At 37.5% G+C, this 22351-nt stretch overlaps 30 non-coding genes across 30 annotated transcripts; all 30 read right to left on the minus strand.

The window, feature by feature from the left end:
* Positions 1-495: 495 nt before the first annotated feature.
* Positions 496-636, minus strand: LOC146076770 (U4 spliceosomal RNA). The gene has a single exon (XR_014474168.1). It is a non-coding gene; the product is annotated as a U4 spliceosomal RNA (small nuclear RNA).
* Positions 637-1058: 422 nt separating this feature from the next.
* Positions 1059-1199, minus strand: LOC146076480 (U4 spliceosomal RNA). The gene has a single exon (XR_014473880.1). It is a non-coding gene; the product is annotated as a U4 spliceosomal RNA (small nuclear RNA).
* Positions 1200-1853: 654 nt separating this feature from the next.
* On the minus strand, positions 1854-1994 carry LOC146076743 (U4 spliceosomal RNA). The gene has a single exon (XR_014474141.1). It is a non-coding gene; the product is annotated as a U4 spliceosomal RNA (small nuclear RNA).
* A 539-nt stretch (positions 1995-2533) lies between these two features.
* LOC146076482 (U4 spliceosomal RNA) lies at positions 2534-2674 on the minus strand. Its single transcript, XR_014473882.1, has one exon. It is a non-coding gene; the product is annotated as a U4 spliceosomal RNA (small nuclear RNA).
* A 539-nt stretch (positions 2675-3213) lies between these two features.
* LOC146076652 (U4 spliceosomal RNA) lies at positions 3214-3354 on the minus strand. The gene has a single exon (XR_014474051.1). It is a non-coding gene; the product is annotated as a U4 spliceosomal RNA (small nuclear RNA).
* A 654-nt stretch (positions 3355-4008) lies between these two features.
* On the minus strand, positions 4009-4149 carry LOC146076735 (U4 spliceosomal RNA). Its single transcript, XR_014474133.1, has one exon. It is a non-coding gene; the product is annotated as a U4 spliceosomal RNA (small nuclear RNA).
* Positions 4150-4803: 654 nt separating this feature from the next.
* On the minus strand, positions 4804-4943 carry LOC146076748 (U4 spliceosomal RNA). The gene has a single exon (XR_014474146.1). It is a non-coding gene; the product is annotated as a U4 spliceosomal RNA (small nuclear RNA).
* A 656-nt stretch (positions 4944-5599) lies between these two features.
* LOC146076573 (U4 spliceosomal RNA) lies at positions 5600-5740 on the minus strand. The gene has a single exon (XR_014473973.1). It is a non-coding gene; the product is annotated as a U4 spliceosomal RNA (small nuclear RNA).
* A 538-nt stretch (positions 5741-6278) lies between these two features.
* Positions 6279-6419, minus strand: LOC146076563 (U4 spliceosomal RNA). The gene has a single exon (XR_014473963.1). It is a non-coding gene; the product is annotated as a U4 spliceosomal RNA (small nuclear RNA).
* A 654-nt stretch (positions 6420-7073) lies between these two features.
* Positions 7074-7214, minus strand: LOC146076738 (U4 spliceosomal RNA). Its single transcript, XR_014474136.1, has one exon. It is a non-coding gene; the product is annotated as a U4 spliceosomal RNA (small nuclear RNA).
* A 422-nt stretch (positions 7215-7636) lies between these two features.
* Positions 7637-7777, minus strand: LOC146076483 (U4 spliceosomal RNA). Its single transcript, XR_014473883.1, has one exon. It is a non-coding gene; the product is annotated as a U4 spliceosomal RNA (small nuclear RNA).
* Positions 7778-8432: 655 nt separating this feature from the next.
* On the minus strand, positions 8433-8573 carry LOC146076745 (U4 spliceosomal RNA). Its single transcript, XR_014474143.1, has one exon. It is a non-coding gene; the product is annotated as a U4 spliceosomal RNA (small nuclear RNA).
* A 539-nt stretch (positions 8574-9112) lies between these two features.
* Positions 9113-9253, minus strand: LOC146076484 (U4 spliceosomal RNA). Its single transcript, XR_014473884.1, has one exon. It is a non-coding gene; the product is annotated as a U4 spliceosomal RNA (small nuclear RNA).
* A 539-nt stretch (positions 9254-9792) lies between these two features.
* On the minus strand, positions 9793-9933 carry LOC146076565 (U4 spliceosomal RNA). The gene has a single exon (XR_014473965.1). It is a non-coding gene; the product is annotated as a U4 spliceosomal RNA (small nuclear RNA).
* Positions 9934-10587: 654 nt separating this feature from the next.
* On the minus strand, positions 10588-10728 carry LOC146076725 (U4 spliceosomal RNA). Its single transcript, XR_014474123.1, has one exon. It is a non-coding gene; the product is annotated as a U4 spliceosomal RNA (small nuclear RNA).
* Positions 10729-11382: 654 nt separating this feature from the next.
* Positions 11383-11523, minus strand: LOC146076630 (U4 spliceosomal RNA). Its single transcript, XR_014474030.1, has one exon. It is a non-coding gene; the product is annotated as a U4 spliceosomal RNA (small nuclear RNA).
* A 654-nt stretch (positions 11524-12177) lies between these two features.
* Positions 12178-12318, minus strand: LOC146076737 (U4 spliceosomal RNA). The gene has a single exon (XR_014474135.1). It is a non-coding gene; the product is annotated as a U4 spliceosomal RNA (small nuclear RNA).
* Positions 12319-12857: 539 nt separating this feature from the next.
* Positions 12858-12998, minus strand: LOC146076699 (U4 spliceosomal RNA). The gene has a single exon (XR_014474098.1). It is a non-coding gene; the product is annotated as a U4 spliceosomal RNA (small nuclear RNA).
* Positions 12999-13537: 539 nt separating this feature from the next.
* LOC146076658 (U4 spliceosomal RNA) lies at positions 13538-13678 on the minus strand. The gene has a single exon (XR_014474057.1). It is a non-coding gene; the product is annotated as a U4 spliceosomal RNA (small nuclear RNA).
* Positions 13679-14332: 654 nt separating this feature from the next.
* Positions 14333-14473, minus strand: LOC146076736 (U4 spliceosomal RNA). The gene has a single exon (XR_014474134.1). It is a non-coding gene; the product is annotated as a U4 spliceosomal RNA (small nuclear RNA).
* Positions 14474-15127: 654 nt separating this feature from the next.
* On the minus strand, positions 15128-15267 carry LOC146076749 (U4 spliceosomal RNA). The gene has a single exon (XR_014474147.1). It is a non-coding gene; the product is annotated as a U4 spliceosomal RNA (small nuclear RNA).
* A 537-nt stretch (positions 15268-15804) lies between these two features.
* On the minus strand, positions 15805-15945 carry LOC146076495 (U4 spliceosomal RNA). The gene has a single exon (XR_014473895.1). It is a non-coding gene; the product is annotated as a U4 spliceosomal RNA (small nuclear RNA).
* A 654-nt stretch (positions 15946-16599) lies between these two features.
* Positions 16600-16740, minus strand: LOC146076721 (U4 spliceosomal RNA). Its single transcript, XR_014474119.1, has one exon. It is a non-coding gene; the product is annotated as a U4 spliceosomal RNA (small nuclear RNA).
* Positions 16741-17394: 654 nt separating this feature from the next.
* LOC146076783 (U4 spliceosomal RNA) lies at positions 17395-17535 on the minus strand. Its single transcript, XR_014474182.1, has one exon. It is a non-coding gene; the product is annotated as a U4 spliceosomal RNA (small nuclear RNA).
* A 539-nt stretch (positions 17536-18074) lies between these two features.
* LOC146076629 (U4 spliceosomal RNA) lies at positions 18075-18215 on the minus strand. The gene has a single exon (XR_014474029.1). It is a non-coding gene; the product is annotated as a U4 spliceosomal RNA (small nuclear RNA).
* A 537-nt stretch (positions 18216-18752) lies between these two features.
* On the minus strand, positions 18753-18893 carry LOC146076790 (U4 spliceosomal RNA). The gene has a single exon (XR_014474190.1). It is a non-coding gene; the product is annotated as a U4 spliceosomal RNA (small nuclear RNA).
* A 654-nt stretch (positions 18894-19547) lies between these two features.
* LOC146076485 (U4 spliceosomal RNA) lies at positions 19548-19688 on the minus strand. Its single transcript, XR_014473885.1, has one exon. It is a non-coding gene; the product is annotated as a U4 spliceosomal RNA (small nuclear RNA).
* A 654-nt stretch (positions 19689-20342) lies between these two features.
* On the minus strand, positions 20343-20483 carry LOC146076771 (U4 spliceosomal RNA). Its single transcript, XR_014474169.1, has one exon. It is a non-coding gene; the product is annotated as a U4 spliceosomal RNA (small nuclear RNA).
* A 535-nt stretch (positions 20484-21018) lies between these two features.
* LOC146076784 (U4 spliceosomal RNA) lies at positions 21019-21155 on the minus strand. The gene has a single exon (XR_014474184.1). It is a non-coding gene; the product is annotated as a U4 spliceosomal RNA (small nuclear RNA).
* Positions 21156-21574: 419 nt separating this feature from the next.
* On the minus strand, positions 21575-21715 carry LOC146076727 (U4 spliceosomal RNA). Its single transcript, XR_014474125.1, has one exon. It is a non-coding gene; the product is annotated as a U4 spliceosomal RNA (small nuclear RNA).
* Between the last annotated feature and the right edge of the window lie 636 nt (positions 21716-22351).

Here is a 22351-nt window from a genome sequence, read left to right on the forward strand (position 1 = left end):
ATTGTATTTTCTGTTCCCAAGTGCTTTTTCATATCTCACACTCTGGTAGCAAAAATTGTAAGGAATTTATCCCAAATTTGCATGACAATGCATTCAAAAATTCTGGAACATCTCCAGATAAACAGAGATAAAAACACTAATCTCTACATCAATCTTCAAAATCAGCAACTGGAAGACACGGATGTAATTGTGGTTTTTCATATACAGAAGATGCAAGAAAATAGACTAACTCCAACACGTCTTATTAAAAACACTAATCTCTACATCAATCTTCAAAATCAGCAACTGGAAGACACGGATGTAATTGTGGTTTTTCATATACAGAAGATGCAAGAAAATAGACTAACTCCAACGCGTCTTATTAAAAACACTAATCTCTAAACCAATCTTCAAAATCAGCAACTGGAAGACACAGTCAATTGTGGTTTTTCACATAGAGAAGATTCAAGAAAATAGACTAACTCCAACACATCTTTCCTTTACAAAATCTTATAGTCTCCTGGGAGACTAGCAAAAATTGCCAATGCTGACTATATTGCAAGTCATCATGGTGGGGTATTGGGTAAAGTTTTCAACTAGCAATAATCACGCCGCGGTTTGACCTCATAAGCTATGATAATGCCACTGCGCAAAGTTGATAGGTGCTTGGCTGGAGCAATCAGCATGTGCAACAGAGAACTCATTACAACCATGGCTAGACAAACAGTCTCTGGCTAGGAGCAGTGGATTATGGGAATGTATATGCTAATGAGTCCAAGACCTGGCAAAACCTTCCTGGGTGATGACTTCAAGGAAATTGTATTTGCTGTTCCCCAGTGCTTTTTCATATCTCACACTCTGGTAGCAAAAATTGTAAGGAATTTATCCCAAATTTACATGACAATGCATTCAAAAATTCTGGAACATCTCCAGATAAACAGAGATAAAAACACTAATCTCTACATCAATCTTCAAAATCAGCAACTGGAAGACAGGGATGTAATTGTGGTTTTTCACATACAGAAGATTCAAGAAAATAGACTAACTCCAACACATCTTTCCTTTACAAAATCTTATAGTCTCCTGGGAGACTAGCAAAAATTGCCAATGCTGACTATATTGCAAGTCATCATGGCGGGGTATTGGGTAAAGTTTTCAACTAGCAATAATCACGCCTCGGTTTGACCTCATAAGCTATGATAATGCCACTGCGCAAAGTTGATAGGTGCTTGGCTGGAGCAATCAGCATGTGCAACAGAGAACTCATTACAACCATGGCTAGACAAACAGTCTCTGGCTAGGAGCAGTGGATTATGGGAATGTATATGCTAATGAGTCCAAGACCTGGCAAAACCTTCCTGGGTGATGACTTCAAGGAAATTGTTTTTTCTGTTCCCAAGTGCTTTTTCATATCTCACACTCTGGTAGCAAAAATTGTAAGGAATTTATCTCCAATTTGCATGACAATGCATTCAAAAATTCTGGAACATCTCCAGATAAACAGAGATAAAAACACTAATCTCTACATCAATCTTCAAAATCAGCAACTGGAAGACACGGATGTAATTGTGGTTTTTCATATACAGAAGATGCAAGAAAATAGACTAACTCCAACACGTCTTATTAAAAACACTAATCTCTATATCAATCTTCAAAATCAGCAACTGGAAGACACGGATGTAATTGTGGTTTTTCATATACAGAAGATGCAAGAAAATAGACTAAGTCCAACATGTCTTATTCAAAACACTAATCTCTAAACCAATCTTCAAAATCAGCAACTGGAAGACACAGTCAATTGTGGTTTTCCACATACAGAAGATTCAAAAAAATAGACTAACTCCAACACATCTTTCCTTTACAAAACCTTATAGTCTCCTGGGAGACTAGCAAAAATTGCCAATGCTGACTATATTGCAAGTCATCATGGCAGAGTGTTGGGTAAAGTTTTCAACTAGCAATAATCACGCCTCAGTTTGACCTCATAAGCTATGATAATGCCACTGCGCAAAGTTGATAGGTGCTTGGCTGGAGCAATCAGCATGTGCAACAGAGAACTCATTACAACCATGGCTAGACAAACAGTCTCTGGCTAGGAGCAGTGGATTATGGGAATGTATATGCTAATGAGTCCAAGACCTGGCAAAACCTTCCTGGGTGATGACTTCAAGGAAATTGTATTTTCTGTTCCCAAGTGCTTTTTCATATCTCACACTCTGGTAGCAAAAATTGTAAGGAATTTATCCCAAATTTGCATGACAATGGATTCAAAAATTCTGGAACATCTCCAGATAAACAGAGATAAAAACACTAATCTCTACATCAATCTTCAAAATCAGCAACTGGAAGACACGGATGTAATTGTGGGTTTTCATATACAGAAGATGCAAGAAAATAGACTAACTCCAACACATCTTATTAAAAACACTAATCTCTAAACCAATCTTCAAAATCAGCAACTGGAAGACACGGATGTAATTGTGGTTTTGCACATACAGAAGATTCAAGAAAATAGACTAACTCCAACACATCTTTCCTTTACAAAATCTTATAGTCTCCTGGGAGACTAGCAAAAATTGCCAATGCTGACTATATTGCAAGTCATCATGGCGGGGTATTGGGTAAAGTTTTCAACTAGCAATAATCACGCCTCGGTTTGACCTCATAAGCTATGATAATGCCACTGCGCAAAGTTGATAGGTGCTTGGCTGGAGCAATCAGCATGTGCAACAGAGAACTCATTACAACCATGGCTAGACAAACAGTCTCTGGCTAGGAGCAGTGGATTATGGGAATGTATATGCTAATGAGTCCAAGACCTGGCAAAACCTTCCTGGGTGATGACTTCAAGGAAATTGTATTTTCTGTTCCCAAGTGCTTTTTCATATCTCACACTCTGGTAGCAAAAATTGTAATGAATTTATCCCAAATTTGCATGACAATGCATTCAAAAATTCTGGAACATCTCCAGATAAACAGAGATAAAAACACTAATCTCTACATCAATCTTCAAAATCAGCAACTGGAAGACACGGATGTAATTGTGGTTTTTCATATACAGAAGATGCAAGAAAATAGACTAACTCCAACACATCTTATTAAAAACACTAATCTCTAAACCAATCTTCAAAATCAGCAACTGGAAGACACGGATGTAATTGTGGTTTTTCATATACAGAAGATTCAAGAAAATAGACTAACTCCAACACATCTTTCCTTTACAAAATCTTATAGTCTCCTGGGAGACTAGCAAAAATTGCCAATACTGACTATATTGCAAGTCATCATAGCGGGGTATTGGGTAAAGTTTTCAACTAGCAATAATCACGCCTCGGTTTGACCTCATAAGCTATGATAATGCCACTGCGCAAAGTTGATAGGTGCTTGGCTGGAGCAATCAGCATGTGCAACAGAGAACTCATTACAACCATGGCTAGACAAACAGTCTCTGGCTAGGAGCAGTGGATTATGGGAATGTATATGCTAATGAGTCCAAGACCTGGCAAAACCTTCCTGGGTGATGACTTCAAGGAAATTGTATTTTCTGTTCCCAAGTGCTTTTTCATATCTCACACTCTGGTAGCAAAAATTGTAAGGAATTTATCTTCAATTTGCATGACAATGCATTCAAAAATTCTGGAACATCTCCAGATAAACAAAGATAAAAACACTAATCTCTACATCAATCTTCAAAATCAGCAACTGGAAGACACGGATGTAATTGTGGTTTTTCATATACAGAAGATGCAAGAAAATAGACTAACTCCAACACGTCTTATTAAAAACACTAATCTCTACATCAATCTTCAAAATCAGCAACTGGAAGACACGGATGTAATTGTGGTTTTTCATATACAGAAGATTCAAGAAAATAGACTAACTCCAACACGTCTTATTCAAAACACTAATCTCTAAACCAATCTTCAAAATCAGCAACTGGAAGACACAGTCAATTGTGGTTTTTCACATACAGAAGATTCAAAAAAATAGACTAACTCCAACACATCTTTCCTTTACAAAATCTTATAGTCTCCTGGGAGACTAGCAAAAATTGCCAATGCTGACTATATTGCAAGTCATCATGGCGGGGTATTGGGTAAAGTTTTCAACTAGCAATAATCACGCCTCGGTCTGACCTTATAAGCTATGATAATACCACTGCGCAAAGTTGATAGGTGCTTGGCTGGAGCAATCAGCATGTGCAACAGAGAACTCATTACAACCATGGCTAGACAAACAGTCTCTGGCTAGGAGCAGTGGATTATAGGAATGTATATGCTAATGAGTCCAAGACCTGGCAAAACCTTCCTGGGTGATGACTTCAAGGAAATTGTATTTTCTGTTCCCAAGTGCTTTTTCATATCTCACACTCTGGTAGCAAAAATTGTAAGGAATTTATCTCCAATTTGCATGACAATGCATTCAAAAATTCTGGAACATCTCCAGATAAACAGAGATAAAAACACTAATCTCTACATCAATCTTCAAAATCAGCAACTGGAAGACACGGATGTAATTGTGGTTTTTCATATACAGAAGATGCAAGAAAATAGACTAACTCCAACACGTCTTATTAAAAACACTAATCTCTACACCAATCTTCAAAATCAGCAACTGGAAGACACGTATGTAATTGTGGTTTTTCATATACAGAAGATGCAAGAAAATAGACTAACTCCAACACGTCTTATTCAAAACACTAATCTCTAAACCAATCTTCAAAATCAGCAACTGGAAGACACAGTCAATTGTGGTTTTTCACATACAGAAGATTCAAAAAAATAGACTAACTCCAACACATCTTTCCTTTACAAAATCTTATAGTCTCCTGGGAGACTAGCAAAATTGCCAATGCTGACTATATTGCAAGTCATCATGGCGGGGTATTGGGTAAAGTTTTCAACTAGCAATAATCACGCCTCGGTTTGACCTCATAAGCTATGATAATGCCACTGCGCAAAGTTGATAGGTGCTTGGCTGGAGCAATCAGCATGTGCAACAGAGAACTCATTACAACCATGGCTAGACAAACAGTCTCTGGCTAGGAGCAGTGGATTATGGGAATGTATATGCTAATGAGTCCAAGACCTGGCAAAACCTTCCTGGGTGATGACTTCAAGGAAATTGTATTTTCTGTTCCCAAGTGCTTTTTCATATCTCACACTCTGGTAGCAAAAATTGTAAGGAATTTATCTCCAATTTGCATGACAATGCATTCAAAAATTCTGGAACATCTCCAGATAAACAGAGATAAAAACACTAATCTCTACATCAATCTTCAAAATCAGCAACTGGAAGACACGGATGTAATTGTGGTTTTTCATATACAGAAGATGCAAGAAAATAGACTAACTCCAACACGTCTTATTAAAAACACTAATCTCTACATCAATCTTCAAAATCAGCAACTGGAAGACACGGATGTAATTGTGGTTTTTCATATACAGAAGATGCAAGAAAATAGACTAACTCCAACACGTCTTATTCAAAACACTAATCTCTAAACCAATCTTCAAAATCAGCAACTGGAAGACACGGATGTAATTGTGGTTTTTCACATACAGAAGATTCAAGAAAATAGACTAACTCCAACACATCTTTCCTTTACAAAATCTTATAGTCTCCTGGGAGACTAGCAAAAATTGCCAATGCTGACTATATTGCAAGTCATCATGGCAGGGTATTGGGTAAAGTTTTCAACTAGCAATAATCACGCCTCGGTTTGACCTCATAAGCTATGATAATGCCACTGCGCAAAGTTGATAGGTGCTTGGCTGGAGCAATCAGCATGTGCAACAGAGAACTCATTACAACATGGTTAGACAAACAGTCTCTGGCTAGGAGCAGTGGATTATGGGAATGTATATGCTAATGAGTCCAAGACCTGGCAAAACCTTCCTGGGTGATGATTTCAAGGAAATTGTATTTTCTGTTCCCAAGTGCTTTTTCATATCTCACACTCTGGTAGCAAAAATTGTAAGGAATTTATCCCAAATTTGCATGACAATGCATTCAAAAATTCTGGAACATCTCCAGATAAACAGAGATAAAAACACTAATCTCTACATCAATCTTCAAAATCAGCAACTGGAAGACAGGGATGTAATTGTGGTTTTTCATATACAGAAGATGCAAGAAAATAGACTAACTCCAACACATCTTATTAAAAACACTAATCTCTAAACCAATCTTCAAAATCAGCAACTGGAAGACACGGATGTAATTGTGGTTTTCCACATACAGAAGATTCAAGAAAATAGACTAACTCCAACACATCTTTCCTTTACAAAATCTTATAGTCTCCTGGGAGACTAGCAAAAATTGCCAATGCTGACTATATTGCAAGTCATCATAGCGGGGTATTGGGTAAAGTTTTCAACTAGCAATAATCACGCCTCGGTTTGACCTCATAAGCTATGATAATGCCACTGCGCAAAGTTGATAGGTGCTTGGCTGGAGCAATCAGCATGTGCAACAGAGAACTCATTACAACCATGGCTAGACAAACAGTCTCTGGCTAGGAGCAGTGGATTATGGGAATGTATATGCTAATGAGTCCAAGACCTGGCAAAACCTTCCTGGGTGATGACTTCAAGGAAATTGTATTTTCTGTTCCCAAGTGCTTTTTCATATCTCACACTCTGGTAGCAAAAATTGTAAGGAATTTATCTCCAATTTGCATGACAATGCATTCAAAAATTCTGGAACATCTCCAGATAAACAGAGATAAAAACACTAATCTCTACATCAATCTTCAAAATCAGCAACTGGAAGACACGGATGTAATTGTGGTTTTTCATATACAGAAGATGCAAGAAAATAGACTAACTCCAACACGTCTTATTAAAAACACTAATCTCTACATCAATCTTCAAAATCAGCAACTGGAAGACACGGATGTAATTGTGGTTTTTCATATACAGAAGATGCAAGAAAATAGACTAACTCCAACATGTCTTATTCAAAACACTAATCTCTAAACCAATCTTCAAAATCAGCAACTGGAAGACACAGTCAATTGTGGTTTTCCACATACAGAAGATTCAAAAAAATAGACTAACTCCAACACATCTTTCCTTTACAAAATCTTATAGTCTCCTGGGAGACTAGCAAAAATTGCCAATGCTGACTATATTGCAAGTCATCATGGCAGGGTGTTGGGTAACGTTTTCAACTAGCAATAATCACGCCTCGGTTTGACCTCATAAGCTATGATAATGCCACTGCGCAAAGTTGATAGGTGCTTGGCTGGAGCAATCAGCATGTGCAACAGAGAACTCATTACAACCATGGCTAGACAAACAGTCTCTGGCTAGGAGCAGTGGATTATGGGAATGTATATGCTAATGAGTCCAAGACCTGGCAAAACCTTCCTGGGTGATGACTTCAAGGAAATTGTATTTTCTGTTCCCAAGTGCTTTTTCATATCTCACACTCTGGTAGCAAAAATTGTAAGGAATTTATCCCAAATTTGCATGACAATGCATTCAAAAATTCTGGAACATCTCCAGATAAACAGAGATAAAAACACTAATCTCTACATCAATCTTCAAAATCAGCAACTGGAAGACAGGGATGTAATTGTGGTTTTTCACATACAGAAGATTCAAGAAAATAGACTAACTCCAACACATCTTTCCTTTACAAAATCTTATAGTCTCCTGGGAGACTAGCAAAAATTGCCAATGCTGACTATATTGCAAGTCATCATGGCGGGGTATTGGGTAAAGTTTTCAACTAGCAATAATCACGCCTCGGTTTGACCTCATAAGCTATGATAATGCCACTGCGCAAAGTTGATAGGTGCTTGGCTGGAGCAATCAGCATGTGCAACAGAGAACTCATTACAACCATGGCTAGACAAACAGTCTCTGGCTAGGAGCAGTGGATTATGGGAATGTATATGCTAATGAGTCCAAGACCTGGCAAAACCTTCCTGGGTGATGACTTCAAGGAAATTGTTTTTTCTGTTCCCAAGTGCTTTTTCATATCTCACACTCTGGTAGCAAAAATTGTAAGGAATTTATCTCCAATTTGCATGACAATGCATTCAAAAATTCTGGAACATCTCCAGATAAACAGAGATAAAAACACTAATCTCTACATCAATCTTCAAAATCAGCAACTGGAAGACACGGATGTAATTGTGGTTTTTCATATACAGAAGATGCAAGAAAATAGACTAACTCCAACACGTCTTATTAAAAACACTAATCTCTATATCAATCTTCAAAATCAGCAACTGGAAGACACGGATGTAATTGTGGTTTTTCATATACAGAAGATGCAAGAAAATAGACTAACTCCAACATGTCTTATTCAAAACACTAATCTCTAAACCAATCTTCAAAATCAGCAACTGGAAGACACAGTCAATTGTGGTTTTCCACATACAGAAGATTCAAAAAAAATAGACTAACTCCAACACATCTTTCCTTTACAAAACCTTATAGTCTCCTGGGAGACTAGCAAAAATTGCCAATGCTGACTATATTGCAAGTCATCATGGCAGAGTGTTGGGTAAAGTTTTCAACTAGCAATAATCACGCCTCAGTTTGACCTCATAAGCTATGATAATGCCACTGCGCAAAGTTGATAGGTGCTTGGCTGGAGCAATCAGCATGTGCAACAGAGAACTCATTACAACCATGGCTAGACAAACAGTCTCTGGCTAGGAGCAGTGGATTATGGGAATGTATATGCTAATGAGTCCAAGACCTGGCAAAACCTTCCTGGGTGATGACTTCAAGGAAATTGTATTTTCTGTTCCCAAGTGCTTTTTCATATCTCACACTCTGGTAGCAAAAATTGTAAGGAATTTATCCCAAATTTGCATGACAATGCATTCAAAAATTCTGGAACATCTCCAGATAAACAGAGATAAAAACACTAATCTCTACATCAATCTTCAAAATCAGCAACTGGAAGACACGGATGTAATTGTGGGTTTTCATATACAGAAGATGCAAGAAAATAGACTAACTCCAACACATCTTATTAAAAACACTAATCTCTAAACCAATCTTCAAAATCAGCAACTGGAAGACACGGATGTAATTGTGGTTTTGCACATACAGAAGATTCAAGAAAATAGACTAACTCCAACACATCTTTCCTTTACAAAATCTTATAGTCTCCTGGGAGACTAGCAAAAATTGCCAATGCTGACTATATTGCAAGTCATCATGGCGGGGTATTGGGTAAAGTTTTCAACTAGCAATAATCACGCCTCGGTTTGACCTCATAAGCTATGATAATGCCACTGCGCAAAGTTGATAGGTGCTTGGCTGGAGCAATCAGCATGTGCAACAGAGAACTCATTACAACCATGGCTAGACAAACAGTCTCTGGCTAGGAGCAGTGGATTATGGGAATGTATATGCTAATGAGTCCAAGACCTGGCAAAACCTTCCTGGGTGATGACTTCAAGGAAATTGTATTTTCTGTTCCCAAGTGCTTTTTCATATCTCACACTCTGGTAGCAAAAATTGTAATGAATTTATCCCAAATTTGCATGACAATGCATTCAAAAATTCTGGAACATCTCCAGATAAACAGAGATAAAAACACTAATCTCTACATCAATCTTCAAAATCAGCAACTGGAAGACACGGATGTAATTGTGGTTTTTCATATACAGAAGATGCAAGAAAATAGACTAACTCCAACACATCTTATTAAAAACACTAATCTCTAAACCAATCTTCAAAATCAGCAACTGGAAGACACGGATGTAATTGTGGTTTTTCATATACAGAAGATTCAAGAAAATAGACTAACTCCAACACATCTTTCCTTTACAAAATCTTATAGTCTCCTGGGAGACTAGCAAAAATTGCCAATGCTGACTATATTGCAAGTCATCATAGCGGGGTATTGGGTAAAGTTTTCAACTAGCAATAATCACGCCTCGGTTTGACCTCATAAGCTATGATAATGCCACTGCGCAAAGTTGATAGGTGCTTGGCTGGAGCAATCAGCATGTGCAACAGAGAACTCATTACAACCATGGCTAGACAAACAGTCTCTGGCTAGGAGCAGTGGATTATGGGAATGTATATGCTAATGAGTCCAAGACCTGGCAAAACCTTCCTGGGTGATGACTTCAAGGAAATTGTATTTTCTGTTCCCAAGTGCTTTTTCATATCTCACACTCTGGTAGCAAAAATTGTAAGGAATTTATCTTCAATTTGCATGACAATGCATTCAAAAATTCTGGAACATCTCCAGATAAACAGAGATAAAAACACTAATCTCTACATCAATCTTCAAAATCAGCAACTGGAAGACACGGATGTAATTGTGGTTTTTCATATACAGAAGATGCAAGAAAATAGACTAACTCCAACACGTCTTATTAAAAACACTAATCTCTACATCAATCTTCAAAATCAGCAACTGGAAGACACGGATGTAATTGTGGTTTTTCATATACAGAAGATTCAAGAAAATAGACTAACTCCAACACGTCTTATTCAAAACACTAATCTCTAAACCAATCTTCAAAATCAGCAACTGGAAGACACAGTCAATTGTGGTTTTTCACATACAGAAGATTCAAAAAAATAGACTAACTCCAACACATCTTTCCTTTACAAAATCTTATAGTCTCCTGGGAGACTAGCAAAAATTGCCAATGCTGACTATATTGCAAGTCATCATGGCGGGGTATTGGGTAAAGTTTTCAACTAGCAATAATCATGCCTCGGTCTGACCTTATAAGCTATGATAATACCACTGCGCAAAGTTGATAGGTGCTTGGCTGGAGCAATCAGCATGTGCAACAGAGAACTCATTACAACCATGGCTAGACAAACAGTCTCTGGCTAGGAGCAGTGGATTATGGGAATGTATATGCTAATGAGTCCAAGACCTGGCAAAACCTTCCTGGGTGATGACTTCAAGGAAATTGTATTTTCTGTTCCCAAGTGCTTTTTCATATCTCACACTCTGGTAGCAAAAATTGTAAGGAATTTATCTCCAATTTGCATGACAATGCATTCAAAAATTCTGGAACATCTCCAGATAAACAGAGATAAAAACACTAATCTCTACATCAATCTTCAAAATCAGCAACTGGAAGACACGGATGTAATTGTGGTTTTTCATATACAGAAGATGCAAGAAAATAGACTAACTCCAACACGTCTTATTAAAAACACTAATCTCTACACCAATCTTCAAAATCAGCAACTGGAAGACACGGATGTAATTGTGGTTTTTCATATACAGAAGATGCAAGAAAATAGACTAACTCCAACACGTCTTATTAAAAACACTAATCTCTAAACCAACCTTCAAAATCAGCAACTGGAAGACACAGTCAATTGTGGTTTTTCACATACAGAAGATTCAAAAAAATAGACTAACTCCAACACATCTTTCCTTTACAAAATCTTATAGTCTCCTGGGAGACTAGCAAAAATTGCCAATGCTGACTATATTGCAAGTCATCATGGCAGGGTATTGGGTAAAGTTTTCAACTAGCAATAATCACGCTTCGGATTGACCTCATAAGCTATGATAATGCCACTGCGCAAAGTTGATAGGTGCTTGGCTGGAGCAATCAGCATGTGCAACAGAGAACTCATTACAACCATGGCTAGACAAACAGTCTCTGGCTAGGAGCAGTGGATTATGGGAATGTATATGCTAATGAGTCCAAGACCTGGCAAAACCTTCCTAGGTGATGACTTCAAGGAAATTGTATTTTCTGTTCCCAAGTGCTTTTTCATATCTCACACTCTGGTAGCAAAAATTGTAAGGAATTTATCTCCAATTTGCATGACAATGCATTCAAAAATTCTGGAACATCTCCAGATAAACAGAGATAAAAACACTAATCTCTACATCAATCTTCAAAATCAGCAACTGGAAGACACGGATGTAATTGTGGTTTTTCATATACAGAAGATGCAAGAAAATAGACTAACTCCAACACGTCTTATTAAAAACACTAATCTCTACACCAATCTTCAAAATCAGCAACTGGAAGACACGGATGTAATTGTGGTTTTTCATATACAGAAGATGCAAGAAAATAGACTAACTCCAACACGTCTTATTCAAAACACTAATCTCTAAACCAATCTTCAAAATCAGCAACTGGAAGACACAGTCAATTGTGGTTTTTCACATACAGAAGATTCAAAAAAATAGACTAACTCCAACACATCTTTCCTTTACAAAATCTTATAGTCTCCTGGGAGACTAGCAAAAATTGCCAATGCTGACTATATTGCAAGTCATCATGGCGTGGTATTGGGTAAAGTTTTTAACTAGCAATAATCACACCTCGGTTTGACCTCATAAGCTATGATAATGCCACTGCGCAAAGTTGATAGGTGCTTGGCTGGAGCAATCAGCATGTGCAACAGAGAACTCATTACAACCATGGCTAGACAAACAGTCTCTGGCTAGGAGCAGTGGATTATGGGAATGTATATGCTAATGAGTCCAAGACCTGGCAAAACCTTCCTGGGTGATGACTTCAAGGAAATTGTATTTTCTGTTCCCAAGTGCTTTTTCATATCTCACACTCTGGTAGCAAAAATTGTAAGGAATTTATCTCCAATTTGCATGACAATGCATTCAAAAATTCTGGAACATCTCCAGATAAACAGAGATAAAAACACTAATCTCTACATCAATCTTCAAAATCAGCAACTGGAAGACACGGATGTAATTGTGGTTTTTCATATACAGAAGATGCAAGAAAATAGACTAACTCCAACACATCTTATTAAAAACACTAATCTCTAAACCAATCTTCAAAATCAGCAACTGGAAGACACGGATGTAATTGTGGTTTTTCACTTACAGAAGATTCAAGAAAATAGACTAACTCCAACACATCTTTCCTTTACAAAATCTTATAGTCTCCTGGGAGACTAGCAAAAATTGCCAATGCTGACTATATTGCAAGTCATCATGGCAGAGTATTGGGTAAAGTTTTCAACTAGCAATAATCACGCTTCGGTTTGCCCTCATAAGCTATGATAATGCCACTGCGCAAAGTTGATAGGTGCTTGGCTGGAGCAATCAGCATGTGCAACAGAGAACTCATTACAACCATGGCTAGACAAACAGTCTCTGGCTAGGAGCAGTGGATTATGGGAATGTATATGCTAATGAGTCCAAGACCTGGCAAAACCTTCCTGGCTGATGACTTCAAGGAAATTGTATTTTCTGTTCCCAAGTGCTTTTTCATATCTCACACTCTGGTAGCAAAAATTGTAAGGAATTTATCTCTAATTTGCATGACAATGCATTCAAAAATTCTGGAACATCTCCAGATAAACAGAGATAAAAACACTAATCTCTACATCAATCTTCAAAATCAGCAACTGGAAGACACGGATGTAATTGTGGTTTTTCATATACAGAAGATGCAAGAAAATAGACTAACTCCAACACATCTTATTAAAAACACTAATCTCTAAACCAATCTTCAAAATCAGCAACTGGAAGACACGGATGTAATTGTGGTTTTTCATATACAGAAGATTCAAGAAAATAGACTAACTCCAACACATCTTTCCTTTACAAAATCTTATAGTCTCCTGGGAGACTAGCAAAAATTGCCAATGCTGACTATATTGCAAGTCATCATAGCGGGGTATTGGGTAAAGTTTTCAACTAGCAATAACCACGCCTCGGTTTGACCTCATAAGCTATGATAATGCCACTGCGCAAAGTTGATAGGTGCTTGGCTGGAGCAATCAGCATGTGCAACAGAGAACTCATTACAACCATGGCTAGACAAACAGTCTCTGGCTAGGAGCAGTGGATTATGGGAATGTATATGCTAATGAGTCCAAGACCTGGCAAAACCTTCCTGGGTGATGACTTCAAGGAAATTGTATTTTCTGTTCCCAAGTGCTTTTTCATATCTCACACTCTGGTAGCAAAAATTGTAAGGAATTTATCTTCAATTTGCATGACAATGCATTCAAAAATTCTGGAACATCTCCAGATAAACAGAGATAAAAACACTAATCTCTACATCAATCTTCAAAATCAGCAACTGGAAGACACGGATGTAATTGTGGTTTTTCATATACAGAAGATGCAAGAAAATAGACTAACTCCAACACGTCTTATTAAAAACACTAATCTCTACATCAATCTTCAAAATCAGCAACTGGAAGACACGGATGTAATTGTGGTTTTTCATATACAGAAGATTCAAGAAAATAGACTAACTCCAACACGTCTTATTCAAAACACTAATCTCTAAACCAATCTTCAAAATCAGCAACTGGAAGACACAGTCAATTGTGGTTTTTCACATACAGAAGATTCAAAAAAATAGACTAACTCCAACACATCTTTCCTTTACAAAATCTTATAGTCTCCTGGGAGACTAGCAAAAATTGCCAATGCTGACTATATTGCAAGTCATCATGGCGGGGTATTGGGTAAAGTTTTCAACTAGCAATAATCACGCCTCGGTCTGACCTTATAAGCTATGATAATACCACTGCGCAAAGTTGATAGGTGCTTGGCTGGAGCAATCAGCATGTGCAACAGAGAACTCATTACAACCATGGCTAGACAAACAGTCTCTGGCTAGGAGCAGTGGATTATGGGAATGTATATGCTAATGAGTCCAAGACCTGGCAAAACCTTCCTGGGTGATGACTTCAAGGAAATTGTATTTTCTGTTCCCAAGTGCTTTTTCATATCTCACACTCTGGTAGAAAAAATTGTAAGGAATTTATCTCCAATTTGCATGACAATGCATTCAAAAATTCTGGAACATCTCCAGATAAACAGAGATAAAAACACTAATCTCTACATCAATCTTCAAAATCAGCAACTGGAAGACACGGATGTAATTGTGGTTTTTCATATACAGAAGATGCAAGAAAATAGACTAACTCCAACACGTCTTATTAAAAACACTAATCTCTACACCAATCTTCAAAATCAGCAACTGGAAGACACGGATGTAATTGTGGTTTTTCATATACAGAAGATGCAAGAAAATAGACTAACTCCAACACGTCTTATTCAAAACACTAATCTCTAAACCAATCTTCAAAATCAGCAACTGGAAGACACAGTCAATTGTGGTTTTTCACATACAGAAGATTCAAAAAAATAGACTAACTCCAACACATCTTTCCTTTACAAAATCTTATAGTCTCCTGGGAGACTAGCAAAATTGCCAATGCTGACTATATTGCAAGTCATCATGGCGGGGTATTGGGTAAAGTTTTCAACTAGCAATAATCACGCCTCGGTTTGACCTCATAAGCTATGATAATGCCACTGCGCAAAGTTGATAGGTGCTTGGCTGGAGCAATCAGCATGTGCAACAGAGAACTCATTACAACCATGGCTAGACAAACAGTCTCTGGCTAGGAGCAGTGGATTATGGGATTGTATATGCTAATGAGTCCAAGACCTGGCAAAACCTTCCTGGGTGATGACTTCAAGGAAATTGTATTTTCTGTTCCCAAGTGCTTTTTCATATCTCACACTCTGGTAGCAAAAATTGTAAGGAATTTATCTCCAATTTGCATGACAATGCATTCAAAAATTCTGGAACATCTCCAGATAAACAGAGATAAAAACACTAATCTCTACATCAATCTTCAAAATCAGCAACTGGAAGACACGGATGTAATTGTGGTTTTTCATATACAGAAGATGCAAGAAAATAGACTAACTCCAACACGTCTTATTAAAAACACTAATCTCTAAACCAACCTTCAAAATCAGCAACTGGAAGACACAGTCAATTGTGGTTTTTCACATACAGAAGATTCAAAAAAATAGACTAACTCCAACACATCTTTCCTTTACAAAATCTTATAGTCTCCTGGGAGACTAGCAAAAATTGCCAATGCTGACTATATTGCAAGTCATCATGGCAGGGTATTGGGTAAAGTTTTCAACTAGCAATAATCACGCTTCGGTTTGACCTCATAAGCTATGATAATGCCACTGCGCAAAGTTGATAGGTGCTTGGCTGGAGCAATCAGCATGTGCAACAGAGAACTCATTACAACCATGGCTAGACAAACAGTCTCTGGCTAGGAGCAGTGGATTATGGGAATGTATATGCTAATGAGTCCAAGACCTGGCAAAACCTTCCTAGGTGATGACTTCAAGGAAATTGTATTTTCTGTTCCCAAGTGCTTTTTCATATCTCACACTCTGGTAGCAAAAATTGTAAGGAATTTATCTCCAATTTGCATGACAATGCATTCAAAAATTCTGGAACATCTCCAGATAAACAGAGATAAAAACACTAATCTCTACATCAATCTTCAAAATCAGCAACTGGAAGACACGGATGTAATTGTGGTTTTTCATATACAGAAGATGCAAGAAAATAGACTAACTCCAACACGTCTTATTAAAAACACTAATCTCTACACCAATCTTCAAAATCAGCAACTGGAAGACACGGATGTAATTGTGGTTTTTCATATACAGAAGATGCAAGAAAATAGACTAACTCCAACACGTCTTATTCAAAACACTAATCTCTAAACCAATCTTCAAAATCAGCAACTGGAAGACACAGTCAATTGTGGTTTTTCACATACAGAAGATTCAAAAAAATAGACTAACTCCAACACATCTTTCCTTTACAAAATCTTATAGTCTCCTGGGAGACTAGCAAAAATTGCCAATGCTGACTATATTGCAAGTCATCATGGCGGGGTATTGGGTAAAGTTTTTAACTAGCAATAATCACACCTCGGTTTGACCTCATAAGCTATGATAATGCCACTGCGCAAAGTTGATAGGTGCTTGGCTGGAGCAATCAGCATGTGCAACAGAGAACTCATTACAACCATGGCTAGACAAACAGTCTCTGGCTAGGAGCAGTGGATTATGGGAATGTATATGCTAATGAGTCCAAGACCTGGCAAAACCTTCCTGGGTGATGACTTCAAGGAAATTGTATTTTCTGTTCCCAAGTGCTTTTTCATATCTCACACTCTGGTAGCAAAAATTGTAAGGAATTTATCTCCAATTTGCATGACAATGCATTCAAAAATTCTGGAACATCTCCAGATAAACAGAGATAAAAACACTAATCTCTACATCAATCTTCAAAATCAGCAACTGGAAGACACGGATGTAATTGTGGTTTTTCATATACAGAAGATGCAAGAAAATAGACTAACTCCAACACGTCTTATTAAAAACACTAATCTCTACATCAATCTTCAAAATCAGCAACTGGAAGACACGGATGTAATTGTGGTTTTTCATATACAGAAGATGCAAGAAAATAGACTAACTCCAACACATCTTATTAAAAACACTAATCTCTAAACCAATCTTCAAAATCAGCAACTGGAAGACACAGTCAATTGTGGTTTTTCACATAGAGAAGATTAAAAAAAATAGACTAACTCCAACACATCTTTCCTTTACAAAATCTTATAGTCTCCTGGGAGACTAGCAAAAATTGCCAATGCTGACTATACTGCAAGTCATCATGGCAGGGTATTGGGTAAAGTTTTCAAGTAGCAATAATCACGCCTCGGTTTGACCTCATAAGTTATGATAATGCCACTGCGCAAAGTTGATAGGTGCTTGGCTGGAGCAATCAGCATGTGCAACAGAGAACTCATTACAACCATGGCTAGACAAACAGTCTCTGGCTAGGAGCAGTGGATTATGGGAATGTATATGCTAATGAGTCCAAGACCTGGCAAAACCTTCCTGGGTGATGACTTCAAGGAAATTGTATTTTCTGTTCCCAAGTGCTTTTTCATATCTCACACTCTGGTAGCAAAAATTGTAAGGAATTTATCCCAAATTTGCATGACAATGCATTCAAAAATTCTGGAACATCTCCAGATAAACAGAGATAAAAACACTAATCTCTACATCAATCTTCAAAATCAGCAACTGGAAGACACGGATGTAATTGTGGTTTTTCATATACAGAAGATGCAAGAAAATAGACTAACTCCAACACATCTTATTAAAAACACTAATCTCTAAACCAATCTTCAAAATCAGCAACTGGAAGACACGGATGTAATTGTGGTTTTTCACTTACAGAAGATTCAAGAAAATAGACTAACTCCAACACATCTTTCCTTTACAAAATCTTATAGTCTCCTGGGAGACTAGCAAAAATTGCCAATGCTGACTATATTGCAAGTCATCATGGCAGAGTATTGGGTAAAGTTTTCAACTAGCAATAATCACGCTTCGGTTTGACCTCATAAGCTATGATAATGCCACTGCGCAAAGTTGATAGGTGCTTGGCTGGAGCAATCAGCATGTGCAACAGAGAACTCATTACAACCATGGCTAGACAAACAGTCTCTGGCTAGGAGCAGTGGATTATGGGAATGTATATGCTAATGAGTCCAAGACCTGGCAAAACCTTCCTAGGTGATGACTTCAAGGAAATTGTATTTTCTGTTCCCAAGTGCTTTTTCATATCTTACACTCTGGTAGCAAAAATTGTAAGGAATTTATCTCCAATTTGCATGACAATGCATTCAAAAATTCTGGAACATCTCCAGATAAACAGAGATAAAAACACTAATCTCTACATCAATCTTCAAAATCAGCAACTGGAAGACACGGATGTAATTGTGGTTTTTCATATACAGAAGATGCAAGAAAATAGACTAACTCCAACACGTCTTATTAAAAACACTAATCTCTAAACCAATCTTCAAAATCAGCAACTGGAAGACACAGTCAATTGTGTTTTTTCACATACAGAAGATTCAAGAAAATAGACTAACTCCAACACATCTTTCCTTTACAAAATCTTATAGTCTCCTGGGAGACTAGCAAAAATTGCAAATGCTGACTATATTGCAAGTCATCATGGCGGGGTATTGGGTAAAGTTTTCAACTAGCAATAATCACGCCTCGGTTTGACCTCGTAAGCTATAATAATGCCACTGCTCAAAATTGATAGGTGCTTGGCTGGAGCAATCAGCATGTGCAACAGAGAACTCATTACAACCATGGCTAGACAAACAGTCTCTGGCTAGGAGCAGTGGATTATGGGAATGTATATGCTAATGAGTCCAAGACCTGGCAAAACCTTCCTGGGTGATGACTTCAAGGAAATTGTATTTTCTGTTCCCAAGTGCTTTTTCATATCTCACACTCTGGTAGCAAAAATTGTAAGGAATTTATCTCCAATTTGCATGACAATGCATTCAAAAATTCTGGAACATCTCCAGATAAACAGAGATAAAAACACTAATCTCTACATAAATCTTCAAAATCAGCAACTGGAAGACACGGATGTAATTGTGGTTTTTCATATACAGAAGATGCAAGAAAATAGACTAACTCCAACACGTCTTATTAAAAACACTAATCTCTACATCAATCTTCAAAATCAGCAACTGGAAGACACGGATATAATTGTGGTTTTTCATATACAGAAGATGCAAGAAAATAGACTAACTCCAACACGTCTTATTCAAAACACTAATCTCTAAACCAATCTTCAAAATCAGCAACTGGAAGACACAGTGAACTGTGGTTTTTCACATACAGAAGATTAAAAAAAATAGACTAACTCCAACACATCTTTCCTTTACAAAATCTTATAGTCTCCTGGGAGACTAGCAAAAATTGCCAATGCTGACTATATTGCAAGTCATCATGGCGGGGTATTGGGTAAAGTTTTCAACTAGCAATAATCACGCCTCGGTTTGACCTCATAAGCTATGATAATGCCACTGCGCAAAGTTGATAGGTGCTTGGCTGGAGCAATCAGCATGTGCAACAGAGAACTCATTACAACCATGGCTAGACAAACAGTCTCTGGCTAGGAGCAGTGGATTATGGGAATGTATATGCTAATGAGTCCAAGACCTGGCAAAACCTTCCTGGGTGATGACTTCAAGGAAATTGTATTTTCTGTTCCCAAGTGCTTTTTCATATCTCACACTCTGGTAGCAAAAATTGTAAGGAATTTATCCCAAATTTGCATGACAATGCATTCAAAAATTCTGGAACATCTCCAGATCAACAGAGATAAAAACACTAATCTCTACATCAATCTTCAAAATCAGCAACTGGAAGACACGGATGTAATTGTGGTTTTTCATATACAGAAGATGCAAGAAAATAGACTAACTCCAACACGTCTTATTAAAAACACTAATCTCTACATCAATCTTCAAAATCAGCAACTGGAAGACACGGATGTAATTGTGGTTTTTCATATACAGAAGATGCAAGAAAATAGACTAACTCCAACACGTCTTATTAAAAACACTAATCTCTAAACCAATCTTCAAAATCAGCAACTAGAAGACACAGTCAATTGTGGTTTTTCACATACAGAAGATTCAAGAAAATAGACTAACTCCAAAACATCTTTCCTTTACAAAATCTTATAGTCTCCTGGGAGACTAGCAAAAATTGCCAATGCTGACTATATTACTAGTCATCATGGTGGGGTATTGGGTAAAGTTTTCAACTAGCAATAATCACGCCTCGGTTTGCCCTCATAAGCTACGGTAATGCCACTGCGCAAAGTTGATAGGTGCTTGGCTGGAGCAATCAGCATGTGCAACAGAGAACTCATTACAACCATGGCTAGACAAACAGTCTCTGGCTAGGAGCAGTGGATTATGGGAATGTATATGCTAATGAGTCCAAGACCTGGCAAAACCTTCCTGGGTGATGACTTCAAGAAAATTGTTTTTTTCTGTTCCCAAGTGCTTTTTCATATCTCACACTCTGGTAGCAAAAATTGTAAGGAATTTATCCCAAATTTGCATGACAATGCATTCAAAAATTCTGGAACATCTCCAGATAAACAGAGATAAAAACACTAATCTCTACATCAATCTTCAAAATCAGCAACTGGAAGACACGGATGTAATTGTGGTTATTCATATACAGAACATGCAAGAAAATAGAGTAACTCCAACACATCTTATTAAAAACACTAATCTCTAAACCAATCTTCAAAATCAGCAACTGGAAGACACAATCAATTGTGGTTTTTCACATACAGAAGATTCAAGAAAATAGACTAACTCCAACACATCTTTCCTTTACAAAATCTTACAGTCTCTACAGCAAAAATTGCCAATGCTGACTATATTGCAAGTCATCATGGCAGGGTATTGGGTAAAGTTTTCAACTAGCAATAATCACGCCTCGGTTTGACCTCATAAGCTATGATAATGCCACTGCGCAAAGTTGATAGGTGCTTGGCTGGAGCAATCAGCATATGCAACAGAGAACTCATTACAACCATGGCTAGACAAACAGTCTCTGGCTAGGAGCAGTGGATTATGGGAATGTATATGCTAATGAGACCAAGACCTGGCAAAACCTTCCTGGGTGATGACTTCAAGGAAATTGTATTTTCTGTTCCCAAGTGCTTTTTCATATCTCACACTCTGGTAGCAAAAATTGTAAGGAATTTATCTCCAATTTGCATGACAATGAATTCAAAAATTCTGGAACACCTCCAGATAAACAGAGATAAAACACTAATCTCTACACCAATCTTCAAAATCAGCAACTGGAAGACACAGTCAATTGTGGTTTTTCACATACAGAAAATTCAAGAAAATAGACTAACTCCAACACATCTTTCCATTACAAAATCTTATAGTCTCCTGGGAGACTAGCAAATATTGCCAATGCTGACTATATTGCAAGTCATCATGGCATGGTATTGGGTAAAGTTTTCAACTAGCAATAATCACGCCTCGGTTTGACCTCATAAGCTATGATAATGCCACTGCGCAAAGTTGATAGGTGCTTGGCAGGAGCAATCAGCATGTGCAACAGAGAACTCATTACAACCATGGCTAGACAAACAGTCTCTGACTAGGAGCAGTGGATTATGGTAATGTATATGCTAATGATTTCAAGACCTTGCAAAACCTTCCTGGGTGATGACTTCAAGGAAATTTTATTTTCTGTTCCCAAGTGCTTTTTCATATCTCACACTCTGGTAGCAAAAGTTGTAAGGAATTTATTTCCAATTTGCATGACAATGCATTCAAAAATTCTGGAACATCTCCAGATAAACAGAGATAAAAACACTAATCTCTACATCAATCTTTAAAATCAGCAACTGGAAGACACGGATGTAATTGTGGTTTTTCATATACAGAAGATGCAAGAAAATAGACTAACTCCAACACGTCTTATTAAAAACACGAATCTCTAAACCAATCTTCAAAATCAGCAACTGGAAGACACAGTCAATTGTGGTTTTTCACATACAGAAAATTCAAGAAAATAGACTAACTCCAACACATCTTTCCTTTACAAAATCTTATAGTCTCCTGGGACACTAGCAAAAATTGCCAATGCTAACTATATTGCAAGTCATCATGTTGGGGTATTGGGTAAAGTTTTCAACTAGCAATAATCACGCCTT

The sequence above is a fragment of the Crinia signifera genome, chromosome 4 (genome assembly GCF_055691185.1).
Source record: "Crinia signifera chromosome 4, ASM5569118v1, whole genome shotgun sequence".
NCBI classification, from domain to species: Eukaryota; Metazoa; Chordata; class Amphibia; order Anura; family Myobatrachidae; genus Crinia; species Crinia signifera.